The 21,412-nt window shown below is 35.3% G+C and overlaps 1 long non-coding RNA gene across 1 annotated transcript in view; it reads right to left on the bottom strand.

The window, feature by feature from the left end:
* The window catches only part of LOC107557203 (uncharacterized), a 96,275-nt gene that overhangs the window by 34,771 nt on the left and 40,092 nt on the right, over positions 1-21,412 (bottom strand). The window contains exon 2 of the long non-coding RNA XR_001605372.1: positions 17,663-17,695. This is a non-coding gene — a long non-coding RNA (uncharacterized lncRNA). The remainder of the gene's footprint in view (positions 1-17,662; positions 17,696-21,412) is intronic.

The following is a 21,412-nucleotide window of genomic DNA, read 5'->3' as shown; positions in this document are numbered from 1 at the left end:
CCGTAAAACAGTGATTCTGTCCTAATTCCCTTACATATTAATGGTGGAGTTCCCTTTAAAATCTTAAATGATTCCCTTTGAGCTAAATTATTGACCTGTTTCCCTTACACAACCCACTAGCAAGACTATCAATCATCTCAGTAACAGATCATTCTAACATCAGTCCCTAAACATATCACAAGCTCAAAGACCTTTTTTCCCCCCTCTACACTATCTTTTAGAAAGCATCAGAAAACGTGCAAGGTCACCTATCTCTGCGTGCAGTAATTTCTTAGGGGTATTTTTAATTGCCAGACCACCATCTGATATTGAAACACTGGAGAGTAGCTCGGTGAGATAACACTGTCTGTCTTCCTACAGGGGTGGGTCACATAAATATGCTCTCCTCTCCCATCAGCTCTTCATTAAAGAATGAATAATGTCGAACTGCTGATGAGACTTTATTTGCATCTCCACATTAATTCTAGTCAGCTCCTTTGTTTCAGCCAGAACAAGAGGGTGCAACAGCTTAGTAGCCGTAACAAAGGCAGACTCTAAAAAAATGACAAGACCCCTGCGCTTGTGTGTGCATTGCACACAGTGATCGCTGGTATCACGGCCTGCTACTTTGGTATATCATCCATCATGCTTGGTTTGGCATGAAAGTATGAGGAGCACATTAATCTATTTTTAGAAATGTAAATGAGGAGGATACTTTGTCATGCCCAACTAAATCCGTGGGCACAGTTGATGTTTAAAGCAATGGATTACTCCAGCTGGAAGTCATTTGCAGCTAAGGTCAAAAGTAATCGAAAGTCATTTTTACTGGAGGCTGTTTTCCATGTGTGAAATATTGCATGCTCAACTCCGGATGAGGATTGGCCACTCACCCAAAATCCCCATGAAAACGCCCCCCACAAAACTCACCAAAATATAGGACTATCACAGCAATAAAAAATGCAAATACAGATCATCCAGCAACTGATCTTAAAGCATATTTCAGGAATATTATTACCTGCCATAAATACATTTATAAAGAGGTTGAGATTTGCAGTAGGAGTCGAAATTATGAGAGAAAGCCTTTAACAATGGTTGTCTGCTATAATAATGTCATAGAAAATCCCTTATTAGTCACAGAAACACTTTTCATTATTCAGAATCTTTAAGCCGAAGTGCCTGGCAGAGAAAGAAATATTTTCTTAGTTCCCCTGCACTGAATTTCAATCATTTCACAAGAACATTTTGAGTTTGTCCTGTTTCTTTTTTGCAGGTCTGTTGCTGGAACGTAATGGCGAGTGATTGAGCCCTTTCCAATGTAATTGGACCATAATGGCTTGGTCATTGGCCTTCTCAGCAACAGCGATTTTCAAGCATCCAAACAGGAAATTCACACTGGACAAAGGAAAGGCATATAAGCAGAAATTCACACTCCATTAACCTCCTGTGGTGTATGTGTTTTAAAATGTATGCTTAGGGACCAGACCTGGATGATTTTCGTACTAGTAGTAAAACAGGCTCTCCTGAAATAATAGCTGCCCCCCCAAAAAACTAACAAATACAATGGGGGCTTGTACAGATCTTGACTTCTGAATATTCAAGGACATTTACTCCCCATTTTAAGCACATTCTCACTCTCATTCTCTTGAATGCTTAAATATGGTGCCAGCAACTGACTTCCGAATGTTTAATTTTCTTCTAGCTGATTAATAGGGTAGTTAAGGTAATGGAAAAAAAAGACTGTTTATAACATTTCCTAGCAGTCAGTTATTTCTTGGTGAGAGTAATGGTTCAAATATTACAAAATTTGTCAATGCCACCATGGTGTAATTGCAAGTTTTGCAATGCGAGAGCCAAAATCTCCTATAGAAAATTGATTATTGGAGAGTTCTTGCAGATATCTGTGCATTTCTAAAATTTGCAGAGCACCATGTATTCGGAAATGTTCACCTTTTTTCCTTGGTTGAATTCATGTGTTAAACCAAATAAAATGACTCAAGAGAAATACAAATGGTCAATTTTCACTGTAACCGAACGACCAGAAGTAAAGAGATGATGCATATCACCGCTTACCGCTGATGCTTTATAAACATCCCCACAAAATGCCATTGCATAAAAGCTCTAAAGGATAAGCCTTTTTCCCATCTATACTAACGGCGTTAGCTCAACCTGATTTAAAGTGTACCCAAGTCGGATTTTCTACCGCCGCCTATGCATCATGCTCACTGAGGGTTGAAAACATAATGGCCATTTAGTTGACAGATCTCAATGAGATTATGAGGAAAAACTGGAGGAAGTGTGAGCAGACTCAAGGCTTTTCCCGAACAGGCATATACCAGTTTAGGCTCCGTAATAAGATCTGAAAGCGCTGATGCACATTAAATGCTCAACATCAGTCACAGGTAGGCAGGGCAGCGCTGGGTTTACACTCACCTGTCAATGCCTATCAAGCTCTATCAAGGACATGGATATAAGTCAGTGCCTCAAGGCACAGAACGCGCCGCCGAACGCTAAAAGCAGATACCTGTTCAATCTGTTATTGTAAGGCTACTTGGCAGACCTGAGACAAATATGTAAGCATGCTCAGCTGTAAAGGTCCATTACTTGTGACACTGGGAAGCCATTTGTAAGATTAAACTGCTGAAAAGTTGCACTCTCTCAATGCATAATAACAAGCCAACTGAGACTGATGGTGTATTAGTATGGACCTTTCGGTTTTCACCAGGTTTGACACCTTTACTGTAAAGCCATTTTTTAATTTATGATTACTATGCTAACTTTAAAGTTATTATCCCATTTGCTATATTAAAAGCTGATATGCAGAAAGGCAGAAGTGGGCCACAACAAATTTGTCATATTTATTTAGGCAGCAGCTATTTTCTCTAAAAGAGGGCAGATGCTTTTTGCACTAAGTGTTATAGAAGTAATGTACCAGAGGAAGGGAGAAAATAGCCTTGCCATCAAGATTGTCTATTTGCATTTGTAAATAGACTCTAGCTGTTCAGTGTCAAAGAGGAGTAGAGTTTATTTTGGTATGTGGCTTGTTTTTATATTAGCTTATTAAAAGACATCTAAGTGGCATCATCATGCTGGGCTTTTTTAAGCACAAAAAAAAGCACTGGGATCGATGATTTTCTATTTCAACGAGTATGTTATTACCTCAAAGATTCCTTAGGCGAAAAATGCATCAAAACAATAGAAAATGAAGACTGAGCAACTGCAGTATTTTCATTTTTTTAATGTGTTCATTATTAATGAAGTCAGTGATGAAAGACCGGCTTGAAAATCGTGTTGTTTTTTTATACATTTTTTAATTAATAATTTTTTTTAAAGAACGTGCACCAGAAGGACAATGATAAGCATTGTTTTTATGTATTTTGTGAGTTTTAATGACTTTGCTAATAAGGAACAGCAAATGCCCCAGTGGCTGGTCAGAGAGTGTTTTGTCATGAAATATTCATTTTCACCTAATGCTATTCCAACACTTTGGCCTGTTTTCCATAATTCACATTTTTTCGATAAATAGCAAAATCATGTTCAGTGTTTATAATCCAGCACTTTAAGCTTTATATATATATACAGTACATACATACATACAGATGAACTAATCCACCAATTCTTTTCAACCCTTTCCATCACAGAGCTCACAGTATCTACTGGCAAACTTAATGCATCAACAAAAGGAGGAGAACGAACAAAGAAAATATGTTGTCAACCTCAAAATACAGTGTTGATTTGGTCCATGCGGGAATGCTGTGACTCCCTGTGCTGTGTCAGTGAGAGTTCTTTTTGAACTGATAGCACTTTTCTAGTATACATCAGTATCAGCAGTTCTCTGTTGCTGGCAAACACTGCAGTGACAATAATAGATATCTTGTGTTTGCTGTTGTGCTTTGGCACTCAGGTCAAGATCAGAGGAGATGGTTTATTCAGACAGATTGAGACCCTCCCACCTCCTTTTGAATGATGCTTTTCAGCTGTACCTCTGGTAAGATACATGCATGCAGTCATTTTTCATTATGGATATTTGTGAGCCAACTGACGGAAAGTTGATCAATTACATCCCATTTGAAATTTGTCTTTAATGCAAAAAAGTGCTTTGTGTGTGTGTTTGTGACCCAATTTAAAGAATTAAACAGAGTAATAAAAGTTCACCCAATAATAAAAGCAAAAAAAAAATGTACTCAACCTCATGTTGTATGATTTTCTTTTCTTTTTCCATGGAACGTCAAAATATATATCAGACAGAATCTTCATACTGTTCTTTTATAGTTACAAACTGACAAACACACTATGAAAATGATAGTTCGAGGTCAGTACGATTTTTAAAGAAATTAATACTTTTATTCAGCAAAGAGGCATCAAATGGATCAAAAGTTATAGTAAAGACATAATGTAACACAATAATTCTATTTCAAATACATGCTGTTCTCTAAAACGTCCTATTAAAGACTCCTGTCAATTGACTGTTTTCAACACTGATAATAAGAAGTGTTACTTGAACACCAAATTAGCATGTTAGAATGATTTCTAAAGGATCATGTGACACTAAAGTCTGAAGAAATGGCTGCTGAAATTCAGCTTTGCCATCACAGGAATAAATACATTTTAAAATGTAATAATATATATTTCACAATATTCATGTTTTTTTTACTGCTATTATTGATCAAATGCAGCCTTGATGGATATAAGAGACTTTTAAAAACATTAAAAAAAACAAAAAACTTTTGAATGATAGTCTATAATTCAAACATCAAATTTTTTCCACAAAAGAAATGCATACAGTTTTGAAACAAATGATGAGTGAAATGATGACAGAATCAATTTGGGGTCAACTGTCCCTTTAAGAAAACCAAGAGAACAGTGTTTAATATTTTTCTTTTATCCTATCCCAGCAGGCCTGCGTCATCCAAGTACATCCCTGATATGAAAGTTGGTATGAGCATTAGCAGTTATGTGAGCTCCAGTGAGAAACTGATGAAGACGATGAGAGCATGTGGATTGATGGTAAGTTTGGCCTACCTGCTCTTCCTTAGCCCAGCATTACTGCCTTAACACCTCCTCACGCTGCCGTAGAGCCTACGGCCATCATCAGAATCTATCATGTGGACAGAATTGCAGACCAGCTATTTCTTCTCTGCAGTTGCCATAAAACCAGGCAATTAAACGCTATTGGCCTATTCTGCTCTGTCTTAAACCAGTAAGTTCTGGTTGGAGGCAGCCAGTGGAAATGGGAAATTAAATACTGACAGTTACTGTGAAATTGCACCTGATGAGGTAGGTTTCTTACCAGAGCTATGGAAAAACTTTGTCGTCTTCATGGAAATTCAGCAGTCTAGATGGAATGTGAAAGTTAGTCTCTATGATATTATAAGATGAACATATTAAACTATCATAAAACTGACTTGGTGCTCCTGTTTAGGATGGATGACAGCTTTCACAGAGGTCTTCTTAGCATTCATTTTTTGACATTATTTAGACACTGATTAAACAAATACATTTTCAAAGTTTTACCTTTAAAATTTTACGTGGGGTAGTGTAGCCTAATTGTTAAAAACCAAAGCTGGTGGCCTGTAATTGAAAAGTTGTAGGGTTGTACTCTGCAAAAGGTTATGCTAAAACTGTCCATTTTGCACTTTTATTACTGTAATATTTAATAACGTATTTAAATATAGGGATTAAAATTCTGGCCCACAAGCTGATAAATATTTTCTTGCTATTTTTTATAAATGGCCAGTACTGAAATTGTATAATATAATATAATGTCTAAGTGAATAAATAAAAATCCAACAATGCTACAAAAATAGACTATGACTGAATTTTAGCATCAGAACATTATAATATACAATATGAAAAACTGATGTTCATTTTCAAGACTTTTATATAGCTACAAAAAAAGAATCCTGAAAAACAAAAGTATCACGTTTTTTTATAAAAATGTACAGTTTCTTGAGCACCAGATCAGCATATTAGAATTTCTGATGGAGCATGTGGTACTAAAGACTGGAGTAATGTCTGCTGAAAATTCAGCTTTGCCATTATAGGAATAAACTGCAATTTAAAATATATTAAAATAGAAAACAGTTATTTTAAATTGTAATATTTCACATTATCATTGGTTTTTACTGTATTTTTATTATCAACAAATGCAACCTTGGTGAGCATAACAGTCTTCTTTCAAAAAAATAAAAAATAAAATAATCTTACCGACCCAAAAAGTTTGAACAGTAGTGTAATCTGAGCGTATAAACAGAGTAAATGAGGATTCACAGTTAAATATCCAACACCGGGTACTGATTAATTAAAACAAATAACCAATATGGTACTGATATGTTCTGGATTCCTACTCAAATAAGTTTGAATTCTCAGCCTGGGACCTTTTGAGGGAATGTAAAATGTCTTCTTACATTTTATAATGCTTAGGGTACCTCAGGGGTCCTAGTGGTCGACTCACTCGGTATTTGCCATATTAGATTTGTGAGTTTGTACTGTATGTTCTTAGGGTCCTCATTTTTAGCTTTGGCAATCTCAGACCACACTGCCTTAGGCTTTGAAGGCCCATGGCAGTCTATAATTTGGCTTGCACACTCTGTACTTTAATTCAGTTAATAATTTCACAGTTCAAGATGGTGCAGTTATGAACAAATGACAAATAAAATCAAATGCCACAATAATTTTGTCAAACACCTGTTGAGTAAACATGAACTTAAAAACTATGTGTTAAGGCCTAATTTTTCAATCAGTGCACTAGACATAACTTCTTCTATTTGAGAGATGTCATAACAAAGAGATGTCATCCTCCTTCTGAGCATGCTGGGATTTTCCTGGTATAGGAGGGGGCATAACTGTCAATCTGCTGATGGTTATTTATATTGCTAACATGAACCATATTTCCATTTGATCCATCTCTGAATTTTATGACCTTTTTATGATCATCACACCAGCACAGACTCCAAGACCTTTCTGTGACATCTAATTTACTGTATGGGTCAACATTTTTGTCAGAATTTTTAACTGAATAGTGCAACTGGTCTCATGTAATACACTCAGAATGCTGTTTGGGCACCTGTGACAGGATGAATGAAGGCAGACACACATCTTCATTCTTACATAATCTCTTCATTATGAATAGCATATATAAAACAATCTATTGGGTTGATTCTAGTTTATTATTTTGATGCTGGGCAGTACTGATGTCCCCAAGGACAAAGGAATGTCTATGAGAGATTGCTGCCAACTCTGCAGCTGTTTTCTCCTTTGTCACATAAGAAAAAGGTTCATTCACTCTGCCCCCACAGTCTCCATATCCTAAAAATAAATTGCAATCAAGCGGGGTGCAGGTACACAATGCACCAAAGCATTACTTGCACCCGACTCCAGTGAAAGGGGCCAAATGGCTTCATGTCTCATTAGTGGAGCGAATGATTTAACTTTCATTTAAATCCAGATTCCACCCACTTATCCATCTTGTGTCTAATGCTTGTCACTGCCTGAAATGGGATGGATTTGAATGTAAAGCAGCCATTTGACATTTTAAGCACATCAAAGTGAAATCTGGTATTTGTTTACTACCATGATGGGAATTGTAGTGGTAACTGTCTTTGAGAGTGTTTTGTGCATAAAAAAAGAAAGACTTCTGTAATGTGCTTATAATTTTTGCATGGATGTAATTACTGGCCATAATGCATTTTCCTCCAGTCAATATCTGTTTAAATCAGTTAGTATGAGAAGGACTTAAGTAGTAGAGAAAGTGTTGCAGATGAATATTGAGCTGAGGAAATATAAACAATTTAATATTGCATTTGATATTTAAACAAAAAAGTTAATAAAAAAATGCAATTACTCACGTGACTTTCAGGGTTCAAAACTATATAGACATAAATATAAAAATAATAAAAACTAATAAAAATGAAAAAGAAATACATAAATAAAACTATAACCCACAACTTTAATTAAAAAAATAAAATCTCATTCAAAATAGTAATAAAAACTAAAATAGTACTGGATCTCAATAAAACTGCTGTCATTTGAAGCCTGTATGACTTTTTCTTTCATGGAGCACAAGGAGTTTTTTTATATTGCAGAATGTCCAAGCTGCTCTTTTACAATAATTTGTTTGTTCCTCACACAGTTATCATATGGCTTCAGATGATTTGGATTATAGTGCATAAGTCATATGGACTACTGTGGTGCTAATATTGTAATTTTTGTAGCTTGACATCCCCTGGTCACTATCCACTTTCATTGGATGGATGAGAGCAGCATACCATGTACATTGTTCAAAACTTTTGTGTTCCACAAAAGAAAGTAAGTCATACAGACAACATGAGAGCAAGTAAATGATGACGAAATATTCATTTTTGGGTGAACTATCCCTGGAAAGTAAGCTGTGAAAGAAAATGATTGAAAACTAAATCTCAAAATAATGAGTTTGCTTGTTAAATTTGTTGAACATCTCAGCCAGGTATTCAGAACTCGTATATTGATTTCACCTCTATCATTCTGTCTCGATCTCTTCCTCTTTTTGTTCTTTCAGTTTATTGATGCTTAGTGACTTAGAGTAGTGCCCCTCAGCCTTTCTGTTTGCCATGGTTTAAATCCACCTCGATTGCAATATTACATCATGCCATCATCTCTTTGCACATCACCTTCTTCTCCCTAGGCAATAAGAGCTAGAACTGTCAGTGAATACTTATTGCATTGTTAGCATTAGATTGTCATTGTAGTTGTTCTGTCTCAACAAAAAATGCAATTACTCATGTGTCTTTCAGGGTTCAAAACTATATAGACATAAAAATAATAATAATAAAAACTAATAAAAATGAAAAAGAAATACATAAATAAAACTATAACCCACAACTTTAATTAAAAACGGAAAATATAAAAAAATAAAATCTCATTCAAAATAGTAATAAAAACTAAAATAGTACTGGATCTCAATAAAACTGCTGTCATTTGAAGCCTGTATGACTTTTTCTTCCATGGAGCACAAGGAGTTTTTTATATTGCAGAATGTCCAAGCTGCTCTTTTACAATAATTTTAGTTTGTTCCTCACACAGTTATCATATGGCTTCAGATGATTTGGATTATAGTGCATAAGTCATATGGACTACTGTGGTGCTAATATTGTCATTTTTGTAGCTTGACATCCCCTGGTCACTATCCACTTTCATTGGATGGATGAGAGCAGCATACCATGTACATTGTTCAAAACTATTGTGTTCCACAAAAGAAAGTAAGTCATACAGACAACATGAGAGCAAGTAAATGATGACGAAATATTCATTTTTGGGTGAACTATCCCTGGAAAGTAAGCTGTGAAAGAAAATTATTGAAAACTAAATCTCAAAATAATGAGTTTGCTTGTTAAATTTGTTGAACATCTCAGCCAGGTATTCAGAACTCATATATTGATTTCACCTCTATCATTCTGTCTCGATCTCTTCCTCTTTTTGTTCTTTCAGTTTATTGATGCTTAGTGACTTAGAGTAGTGCCCCTCAGCCTTTCTGTTTGCCATGGTTTAAATCCACCTCGATTGCAATATTACATCATGCCATCATCCCAGCGTACCCAAATAAAAAATGCTACTTAACATTCACACTGATCCATTTATCCACTGAGCTACAAAATCCTGGGGCCAACAGTGGCAGACGAATGAAGATTTGAGCATTTGATTTGATCAGCAAGAAAAATTATTCCCTCAAATCCCTGAGAAATTTGTGGTACGTTGAAAAATAGCAACTCAATTTGCTATTGATTTGGATATGTTTAGACTTGGAAATGCGCAAATACTGTGCTCCAGGCTTTGATTAATATATCATATATTTATCAAAATATTATTTTAAATCTGTAATGCTTAACCTAGTTAATATTCAAAAGCTAAGACTTTTCCATCATGTGATGACACAGCAAGCACATTTGTGCACCCCTCTGTCACCATCACTTGTTTTAAACAAACTGATGCTTGCGCTGCATCCTTTGACCTCCTTCTGTTTAAATATTTAGGTCTGCTCTCCCTCCCGATGTCTGTTTCTCCGTGAGCATGACAGCATGTTGAACAGAATGCATTACATTCAACCAGGTCGCATTCAGTGTTCGGTAAGTGTGATGATGTATATCTGTGCCGGCTCTTTTACAAGGTCACTCCTCTACTTGAATAAAAAATTTATTTATCCGTAAATGAGGCCAACAAAGTTGAAAAGAATGCTGTTTTCATTTCTGAGGAGAACATGCTACAACAAAGCAAAAGTGAAGCAATGTGTTTAAACCTCACAAACAAGGTGACTTAGCACATCAAAGTCCAGCTCTGTAGGAAATAATGCACTATATTATATTCATTAAAAGATCTTAAGAGGAGCATCCTGCTACTTTTGCTGTGTACTTAGAGGAGCTCAATACACCCTGAATGCAGTGTTTGTGCAGAGGCACTAATAAGAAATCATTGAGACTCACCTCATTTAAAATGCATGAGGCAATGGATCTCAGATCTAATCCTGGCAATTAGTAATCAACAAAAGAGACTCACAAGCACGGTTGAATTGTAGAGTTGCTTAGATAGCACTGTGCTAGACCTATTTGTCGTTAACATCCGTGCACTTCTGTGACAGGCTGAAAAATAACCAACAGTGATTTAGCCGGACAAACTTTATGCAGTATTTTGTGTGGAGCCTGTGGACCTGTCTGTGCTGCTGCCCTGTGGTTGTTCGCGGGGGGAAAGGCTTTCATTATTGCTTGACCCGTTTGCAATTAAACTGACCCCAGCTGTCCACGCTGCACGGAGTGGCGGAAGCTCCCATCACTCTTGGGGTGAATAACTTCAACATCCGCTGTTGTGCATGCCTAAGCACTAATAAACATGCAGGGTGGAGTGTGTTAACTAGGGCTGTAAAGATGTATGCTTTATGAATACATCACGGCAGCCACAGTCCACAGTTCTCAAGGGTTTTTGCCACATTTTGTTTTTTGCTTTGAATTTTTGATTGTTGTTCTGTATTGGTTTGAGTTTCTTAAAACGTTCATCTACTCAACTTTACTATACCGTTTAAATATTTTGGGATTTGGCAAGATGTATTAATGGTTTTGAAAGCAGTCTTTTTATATGCTCACTGAGGCTGCATTTATTCACTCAAAATACAGTAAAAACAGTAATACTGCAAAATATTATAACACAAAATAAGTTTTTATAAGAAGTCTCCTTTGCTCACTAAGGCTGCATTTATTTGATCATAAAATACAGTAAAACAGTAATATTGCTAATATTATATTGTGAAATATTGCTTTGTGAATTATTATTATTACAGTTAACAATGACATTTCAAAATATAAAGCTGAATATTTAGCAGCCGTTACTCCAGTCTTCAGGGTCACTTGATCCTTCAGAAATCATTCTAATATGCTGATTTGGTGCTCAAGAAACATTTCTTATTATAATCAGTGTTGAAAACAGTTGTGCTGCTTCGTATTTTTGTGGAAAGCTTAGATTTGGAGCTTTAGGAAACTTTTGGGATAGTTATAAACATATTTAAAAAAGCTACAGAGAGTCTGTATTTTTTCAATGTGTGGCTTCAGATGGTTCTAAATGTTATCCCAAATTCAGAAAAAAATCAAATAGGAACAACTTACAAGATTTGTCACATACAGGTTTTGCACACAACTACATGCACATGCTTATCGAATGAGACACAATGCCTTTTATTACAATTTTTCCCTCCAGTTGAGAACCACTGCTGTTTATTACAAAGAAAATACCATATGTTAAGTTATAGAAAATAGCATCCTCAAAAAGCAGAATAGCAGAAAATCCACAAAAAATACATGATTCAAAATACAGTGCTGAGACATTTCAAAATATAAAGCTGAATATTTAGCAGCCGTTACTCCAGTCTTCAGGGTCACTTGATCCTTCAGAAATCATTCTAATATGCTGATTTGGTGCTCAAGAAACATTTCTTATTATAATCAGTGTTGAAAACAGTTGTGCTGCTTCGTATTTTTGTGGAAAGCTTAGATTTGGAGCTTTAGGAAACTTTTGGGATAGTTATAAACATATTTAAAAAAGCTACAGAGAGTCTGTATTTTTGCAATGTGTGGCTTCAGATGGTTCTAAATGTTATCCCAAATTCAGAAAAAAATCAAATAGGAACAACTTACAAGATTTGTCACATACAGGTTTTGCACACAACTACATGCACAAGCTTATCGAATGAGACACAATGCCTTTTATTACAATTTTTCCCTCCAGTTGAGAACCACTGCTGTTTATTACAAAGAAAATACCATATGTTAGGTTATAGAAAATAGCATCCTCAAAAAGCAGAATAGCAGAAAATCCACAAAAAATACATGATTCAAAATACAGTGCTGAGGCTGAATATGTAAATGTGAAGTGCTTACCATTGTTGACCTAGTAACCCACTGCCCACCTCTATTCACAAATACAGCAATGTATTCCCCTCTCTCTGTCTGCTTTCGCCCAATACTAGCTCGTGTGGAGACAGTATTGATGCTCCAAATGGTTACATGAACAGTTTTTGAATGGCCTCCTCTCAAATGTGCTGTGGGGAGGCATAAAATATGAGCTTCCAGGTGCTAATTAAAAATTCCAATGCTGACAGACAACACCACGCCAGAGATGCAATCGTCTTGTCTCTCCATGGGGGAGAGGAATAATATGATTATCTTTTCACTGAATCAATTCAGCTTTGTTTCATGGGAAAGAGGGACTCTCAGCAGAATGAGCTGTTTGAGGTGGAGAAACAAAGGGAGTGTAATGTTTTTGAAGGTCCTGCTTTTATTTCTCCAGCATCTGGTGCCTCGAGTCTTTGCAGACCCTTTGCACACATAAATGCTTCAAACATTAGTCTTTTCTTCCTCAAAACTGGCTGCCTAAGTATAGAAACGAAGCTTCTGAGACCATTACCAACAGCTGAGCGCTATGAGAGCTAGTCTTTGACTCTGAACTGTACTGAGGTCAAAGTGGTAATATCAACAAAGCAAGCTCTCATTTTCCTTGGTACTCTTTTTCTGTAAACATGTAAAGATGTGAGCTTAAGGGAACCAGTCCAAGTGTTTTGGATTCTTTTTGCACAGGATTTTTCTTGGCTGAAAGCATACTAACTAAGGACGTGCAACTGGAAGATCAGGATTATAATTAAGGGATTTAGGCCATCTCTCTATTATGACAGAGAGGTGCAGATCCTACAGCCACAAAAATAATGATCTGTACTAGATGAAGACTTATAAATGTTGCATTGAATTTTAAATAGTATATCTTGGAACGGGAATTATAATTTTATTTAGCACTGAAACTGTACTGTGGAAAAGAGTATCTAAAACAGGGCCTAAAACTAACTTTTTGCCACACCTGGCAATGGCCGGTGACATGTACCGGCTAAAATTTTTTTACCGTCCATGAAAATCTTTTTGCAAAAACAGGCGGTTATACTACTACAATAACTAAACATATTTACAATGTTTTTAATTTGTCCTGCTGGTGCATTTTCCCTATTAATTATAGCCATTCAACATTACAGTATAATTGAAAGCCATTATTTGTAACATTTAATAGGCTCTGAAATTTATAACTTTTAATTTAAGTGATTTTAAAACAATCTTTACATAAACTATATTATATATGCGTAAATTATACATATTAATCTTTATTCAAGCTATAAAAGTTGATCAGCGACTAGAACAGTCCAAGGATTTCTCTTTTTATTTTGTTCTTTGATATACATCAATGACAGACTTCAGCAGGTTTCACTTTAAAATCAGTGCTGTCTCTTTAAAACCTGATGACGCAGATCTGACTCACATCCGATTTTCATTCCAACTTTTTACGGTCATTTATAACTCCGTTTACAAGGTAACTCGCCAAAACCGGGCATTTTTACATAATTTGTGTGTTTTCGTGCGTTGAAGCGCTACTGGTGAGCTGTCTGAAGCGGCTCAGCGTATGTGTACAGCCAGGGGTGGAAAGAGTACTGAAAAAATATACTCAAGTAAGTGGTTGTCTTAATTAGTGGGACATTACATTATTCGCAAATGATTAGTTCAAAAAAGCTGAATCATTCAGCCACTTTTTATAATGTCTACTTCAGTAATCCAATGTCTTTAATTTTTCTTTTTATGACCTGGAGGATTTTTCTCAGCAAATATTAATATACGCCAGTGTTATTTTAGTATTATTAAGATTTTATTTTTAATATTTTTAATTTTATTGTTAATAATTGTGTTTGGTTTTTGTAATTTGTATTATTATTTTTAAAATATATCTATTTATCTTGCTTTTATTTACTTGTGGTAATTTTAGTTGCCAAGGCAACTCATTTAATTTTAGTTACTGAAAACGATTTTGAATAGTTTTAGTTAACAATAACAGCACAGATGTATACAGTTAATTTGATTACTTAATCAGCATGTCCTGTTGTTAATTAATTTTCTCATTGATTGTCATTCATAGTCTTCCAATATAACTGGTTTAAACTAGTGTGAAACTAATTAAACAGCCTAATGAAAATATGGGATCTATAGAGATCTACCATCCTTTATCTTCTTAACCCAGGTTGAAAATAAGTCTCAAGGTAGGAGTTGAGGTAGGGCCCATGTTGAGGTAGAGTAACTGATTGTTTGGCCCGGCTGCGCCTTTTGCTTTTTAAGGGTATGAATCTAATGCCATTCCTCCTCTTTACAGTACAGGCTTCCAATGCCTGTGCTAATTCCTCCACCAATTCCTTAGAGAAATCTCTCCGCTGCCCTGGCTAGCATAAATCATTTTTATCGCTTGTACTTCGGCCTCGATCTGCACAGACGGGTGATGTTTTAAAACCTATGTGGATGGTAAATCTGCCAACTTTAATTAAAATGGCATCTTTCCCTTTTTGTCCTGGTGACATAATGGCCTCCAAACTTCCTACAAAGGATCTCTGAGGACTGACCTCAAGGGGAAAAAAAATTATATATATTATATATATATATATGTATAAAACTAAGGGACTACCTCATGCATTCTCAAACAGATGACCTAGTTTAAAAGTTTGAGGTAAAGTAAGTTTCAGAGATGGTGATTCATGCTATTAATTAATAAATAAAATAATCTGCAACAAATAATACCAGTAAATGACAATGAACTATTGTCAGTTAACAGTCAAATTCCACATAAAAGAAAAGGCCTGAAAGCCAAGGTACTCCACAGCTGTCAAGGATAATAAAATGTTTCACTTTCATTTAATGCAGTCATTTATCACGTTTAAACTGTGAAACAAAAAGGTTAAGTGAGATCCCACGAGATATATGCTTTAACGTCAACGTTTTCCGCCACAAAGAGCCAAGTCATCCATGGCCTCTTGTCTGTCTTCATTGCTGCTAATAACAGTGTGAAACTCAATCAATGAAAGTAATTCATTTCGTTTTGCATGCTAATCATTCAGCAATGCTGAACTCATAAGCCCTTATTTGAGAAGCGCATGAATTGTGGCAACAGTTTCTGCTGTAGAGCTGAAATGAAAAACTCATTGAGACAAGTCAACACTGATTGCACTGTACTCTATTAAAACGCAAATATTTATGCTGTGACATTTTCCACGAATCAATAACTTAATCCACTTTCTGCCAAATGCTTTTGAAAAAGGCCATGCTGTAATATAACGGTCTGGCCTTTTAACTACAAAAGCCTTTCTGTGAATTGAAGTCTGGACCCTGAATCCATCCATTCTCATCTTGGAGGGAGAAGGTCTAGCTGTGTGTGTGGCTATATTCACACCAAAGCAGAATACAGTATCTGTCCTTAGTGCTAAATACAGTTTACACACACTTTATTATGAAAATCAAGAGTCACAACTCATTCTTTTTCTAAGCATTTAGCATTTTTAAGCATTCTTTTAGCATTTAAATAGACAAATTATTGTTGTAGTCCGAACTAGTTTTTAAACTGCATGTAAACATATTGCTGTTCAGAGGTTTGGGGAAATAAGTTTTATTTTTGAAAGAAATTAACACTTTTCTTCAGCAAGGACAGATTACATTTTATCAAAAGTGACAGTAAAGACTGTTTTACACTGTTACAAGTTGCAAATAAATGCTGTTTTTTAAAACTTTCTATTAATCAAAGAATCTTAAACTGTTTTCAGAATTGCATGAAATAAACAATGAATTCTGAGTTTACATCTCGAAATTCTGACTTTTTCCTCAGAATTCTCAGTTTAAATCTCGCAATTCTGTTGACATTTATCTCATAATTTTAAATGTTATTTTTTGCATTTGCAAGTTTTTATCTCACAATTCAGACATTTTATATTTTTAAATTTAATTTTTTTATAAATGAAATTTCATTGTAATATTAAAATGTTTATATCCTGAAATTCTGATTTTAAATTTAGATTTAGATTTTTTTTACCCTGTGGCAGAAACAAGCTTCCATACATAAGAGACTTTCAATAATAATAATAATAATAATAATAATAAATTATCTTGTTTGTTTGTAGGTGACCAAATACTTATTTTACCGAGGAATTTACCAATTAATTCTTTAACAATCCTACAATGTGATTTTCTGGATTTTTTTTCTCATTTTGTCTCTCATAGTTGAGGTATACCTATGATGAAAATTACAGGCCTCTCTCATCTTTTTAAGTGGGAGAACTTGCACAATTGGTGGCTGACTAAATACTTTTTTGCCCCACTGTACGTTGTGTGAACCTAGTCTATGTGAAATAACCAGCTTCTATAATTTGTCTTTGCGGACAACCATTAATTTTTCTATTTAATTTTTCATCTGGGCCCTGCTCTTTACCAGCAGAGATATAACAGTCATCGGTGTCTCCGAAACCTGACAAAGTGCCCCAGTGTGGGTCTAATAAAGATCCTTTATGAGGCTGAGTGCATTTGCAAAAAACATTGGACTCCACGGATTTCATGCACAGTGTGATTTATTTACACGTCCTCTCTATCTGTTATCAGACACAGGCTGCTATTGTTTTCTTTAGTGTGGGCCACTTATGACGCTTATTTTGCGAGAGGTGTTACTTTAAGTGTGACTGGCATGAGGAGTGGCCAGTCTATGGTGTATTTTTATTTTCCCCTGATTGTCTTTATGTACATCTCTCATAGAGGTATTTCAAATGATTTTTAAGAAGGAGGGGAGGTGAGCTTCACAACTGAGTGATGTCTTTGCATTGATTTAGCTCCTGGGTAGGTAGAGACCACAATTTTCCCTGTGTGAAGCAAAATCAGATATTAAATTGACTGAAATGCTGTTTTGTTACACTGTATGCTGCCAGTTGCATTACATTGTTTTTGTTTGAGGACTAAACAAAAACAGTACTTTACAATGAAGGTTTGAAAGTGATAAAGATTTACCCTGCTGAACTTTTAACACAAGGCAGTGTGATGCTTTTGTTAGACTGACAAGAAAACGCTGCCCACTACATTGAACCTTCAAATTCTCTTTTTCCTCCACCATCAACTTGGATTTGATTTTTTAAATAAATATTTTATTTATAAATGCAGTAAGAAAAACAGAGGACAAAAATAAATAAATAAAAACACTGTTATAAGTGTCAGGCATCTGGTTTTATATTTTGTTAGAAAATGTGCTATTTTTATAAGCAAATCATATCAGATTGGAATGTATGGATTTAATTTTGCATTAATAATAAAAAAAAACATTGAACATCTATCACACTTACCCTCTGATGTATTGCAAAGTCCCCAGTGGTCTTCTGAAAAAAGGAGAAAGAAAAATAGCATCACAATTATTTTCATCAAGCCATCCAATGTAATGATTTAACCTTTTTTCAAATTCTCAAAGGTGGAAACTCAACCTTTTAAAAGCAAGTTACATAATAATTCAGTCTTTTTCATAATTCATAACAAGCACAGCATGAACTGTACTGTAACACAAATATCTGAATGGTGGGAGATAAACATTATGCTCTGTCAGACTCCCCCAAACCACCATTTGATGCTCTATGTCGTTTGCTTTAAAGAGGCCGGTCCTTTGGTTAAAAGGATCATAAAAACATAACAACACTTGCACATTTATGTAAATATGGGCATGTTAAAAACAGAAATATATAGAATAGAGAAGCATTACATCTAGTCACAAATCCCTTTGTGCTTGCAGTCTTAAGAAATGCTTTCATGGTTAGACAAAATCTCTGTAGTTTGCTGAAGAACGCATAATTAGGCACTCTTTTTGTTCTGCTTATAAATGCTTCTTTTGAGGAAGAAATTACCAGAGGTTGTTCTGTACCTAATAAGCAATGTCTTTCATTTCTCCTTTCATTTCATAAGCAGAGTGCAAAACCATCCTTCATTTAACAGCTGCTCAAAAAGGATTTTCTTTTCTACAGAATGTATTATTGGTAAACACCGTGCATTAGTTCAAAATAAAGTTAAAGATTACAAAAGGCATAAAATATCAGTAATTTGGATACCATATGCAGAGTTATGTGGCCCAATTAGTTTGTTTGGAGATATTTACAACTAAGGAGAAGCTTAGCAACTGTCATACGAATGTGCTGCTGATGATTTATCGGAAGGGTTTATTCTACAATAAATCACTCTATGACCCGTGTAATTTGCTCATTAGCCAACGATGGTAATTCTTTATGTATTGATTAACTGACAGTATGAATTATTAATTTGACATTCAGATAAAGATGTTATAATTTTTATGAATAGTTGTAATCCATTAGTGTTGTTTTGTAGGTTACATGTTACACCAGTAGGTGGCAACAAGTGACTGTTTTTATAAGTGAATCATTGAGTCATTCATTCAGCCAATTCGTTCAAACAATCTGATTCATTCAGGGACGAAACAAGTGCGTCTTTATGAGTGAGTCACTGAATCATTCATTCAACCTATTTGTTCAAAAAACGCTCATTTATTCAGGAATGAAACACCACTACTGTGTGTGTTGCCATTTTTTGGAAATAGTTGTGTTGGCGGGCCAAAAACAGATAAAGCTAAATGTAAGTGACTCAGTATTAACCTGTTGTTTAATAAAACTGGATTGACAATATAACACTCGCAGTTGTGCTGTTTTTAGGATTATTAAGGCTGCAGATTACCATGCTCAAGTGATATTGTTTATGTTTCTCAGATGATTGTTTATTATAATTTTTTTCCATTTAATCATGAATCATTTTATTACATGTAATTGTATTTGAATAATTTGTCACATTGAAAAAGAGAATTCAGACTGAAACAGAATGTCACATATTCTCACAGGTCTTTGGTGTGAAAGCAGAGAAATCAATGACACTTTTTAAAGTGAAGGGTGACCCTCAAAGCAGGACAGATCTATAGACGGCACATTAGTCCTCTGTGATGACAGACGTGAGTTTGAATGATTAATGATGCATGTGGTTCAAATAAAGACTTATTGATGTGACCTCTGAATGTAGGAATTTGGTGCAAATGGAATGACATAAGTCCATAGGACTTATCCTTCCTGACATTTCCATACCATCATCATCCTTGCCTGGAGAATAGAATAGTGTAGAATTGTGGCACAGATGTTATGCACTGAACATGTGGAAATATCTCTGAATATTATTCAGAGAGTAAAACAGAGCGTTATGGTGACGTGTGTATATTGTCAACTGAGAACATTTTGGAACTCAAAATTTATGTCACAATATTAAAGAAATAATTAAATATAAAATGAGATTGTGACTAGTCACATTTTATACTGCAGTGAATGTTTATTATTTTTGTATATACACGTACTATACAATCTTGACTATAAAGAAGCTGTTAAAATTGTCACTCGCTCAGGAAAAAAATAGACAATTAGATTAGACAAAGAAAATGTATTTGACTCACATTGACCTTTTGTCACACTGTATAGGTTACATTATTTATGGACTTTTTGCATTTTTTTCTATACAGAAAAAACTATTGAATTGGGAAAAAATATATATTGCATTTAAAAGGTATGTGGCAACCTTACAGTTGCTAAAATACAGTCCTTGTGAACTTTATTCTTTGACAATTACCTCCAGTCTCCTTAAATATATAAGCATGTGACGGCAATTTTACTCCCCTTAACATATTGTGATGCCCTGTCCGGCCGGAGCGATGAGACAAAAACATTAAAACCCATTATAAACTAGGCATTTGTTGCATCCAGTGGGGACATAATTACGGATTATAATGACTTATACTGTCTTTTTACACGTTGCATTGCATCGCGCCGCGTAAACATAAAACCATGTCTGCATTTGTGATCGGAGAAATGACAAACAACAAGTGCTACTCTACTTTAATATAACACTGTGCACTCCAAGGAATTGATATAATGCACACGTTCTAGAAAAAAGATTGCTAATTAGTCATCTTAATAGTTCAGATAATGACTCCATACACCACATACTAACAGCAAATAGCGAACAGCTGTTGTAGAAAACTGAATACTATGATTTTGGCTTATGGGATTTTAATGAGAAACAATATCTACTTCTTGCCTCGTAAGAGGAAATGCTCACACTGACAGCGGGCATTGTCTTACCACAGATTTAATGTGGCATTACGGCACAGGCGTATACAATGTTATAAGACTTTCAGAAGAAGCTCACAGATGCTTCCATCTGTTAAGCTCATATTTACCACTCTGTCCCAATTCTTGTCTCTCTCTCCTGGGTGGGCAGTCCAGGTTAGTATTGATCGGGGTGCTCCTTCCCCATTTATCTAACTCTCTGCCACTGTCAACCCCGCTACAGCTCAAGGACCCAAACACTCGGGGGTCCTAGGATTATGAATAGCTCTGTATGGTCTTTTTTTTGGTGAGATACTGATGATCCACTTAAGTGGTAATGTAAACAAAATGTGGTCTTTGTCTCTATCTCTATATGTTTTTCTATACGGACTATTTAACTTAAAAGGAAAGCAGAAAATATCAGAGCTGTTTAAAGGTCATGTAAGCAGTGTCTGAAATGGCACTTATACTTCATTTGATCATTTATCTAATGCCTTTGTCCTCTAGGTCTCCTTCTGGCTGCTGTGCTTGATGTATAATAAGACAGGAAGATTCAGAGAAACCCTTTATGAAAATCTAATGGGGCTTTTCTGTTTCTCTCAAATATCCATATGTATAATTGATGCCAACCTCAACAGCCCTGCTGTATATCTTTTGTACTCATAAGAAGAGGAGGGTTTTATACAAATGTGTTTGTGGACACATTGACCCACAGTCCCTCGAATCCCCATAGTGTGTGTTGCTGATTAGTGATGGCTGAGCAGTAGAAGTGTGCTTTCAAAGTTCCTGCATCTCAGAAGAGCAAACAGGGAATTTGTTCTCCGAGTTTTATTTAAAAAAAAAAAAAAAGTTTTTTTTCCGGGGCAGCAATGGAGTTTCACGAGTGTGTTTGTTGTTCCAATCACTTCAGTGACGAATGTTTTATAACCAGGTACATTCTGACACTGGATTTGT

Source organism: Sinocyclocheilus grahami, unplaced genomic scaffold (genome assembly GCF_001515645.1).
Source record: "Sinocyclocheilus grahami isolate Dianchi unplaced genomic scaffold, SAMN03320097.WGS_v1.1 scaffold21.1, whole genome shotgun sequence".
NCBI classification, from domain to species: domain Eukaryota; kingdom Metazoa; phylum Chordata; class Actinopteri; order Cypriniformes; family Cyprinidae; genus Sinocyclocheilus; species Sinocyclocheilus grahami.
Note: the sequence above shows the minus strand (reverse complement) of the source record. Positions and strands in the feature narration are given on the sequence as shown.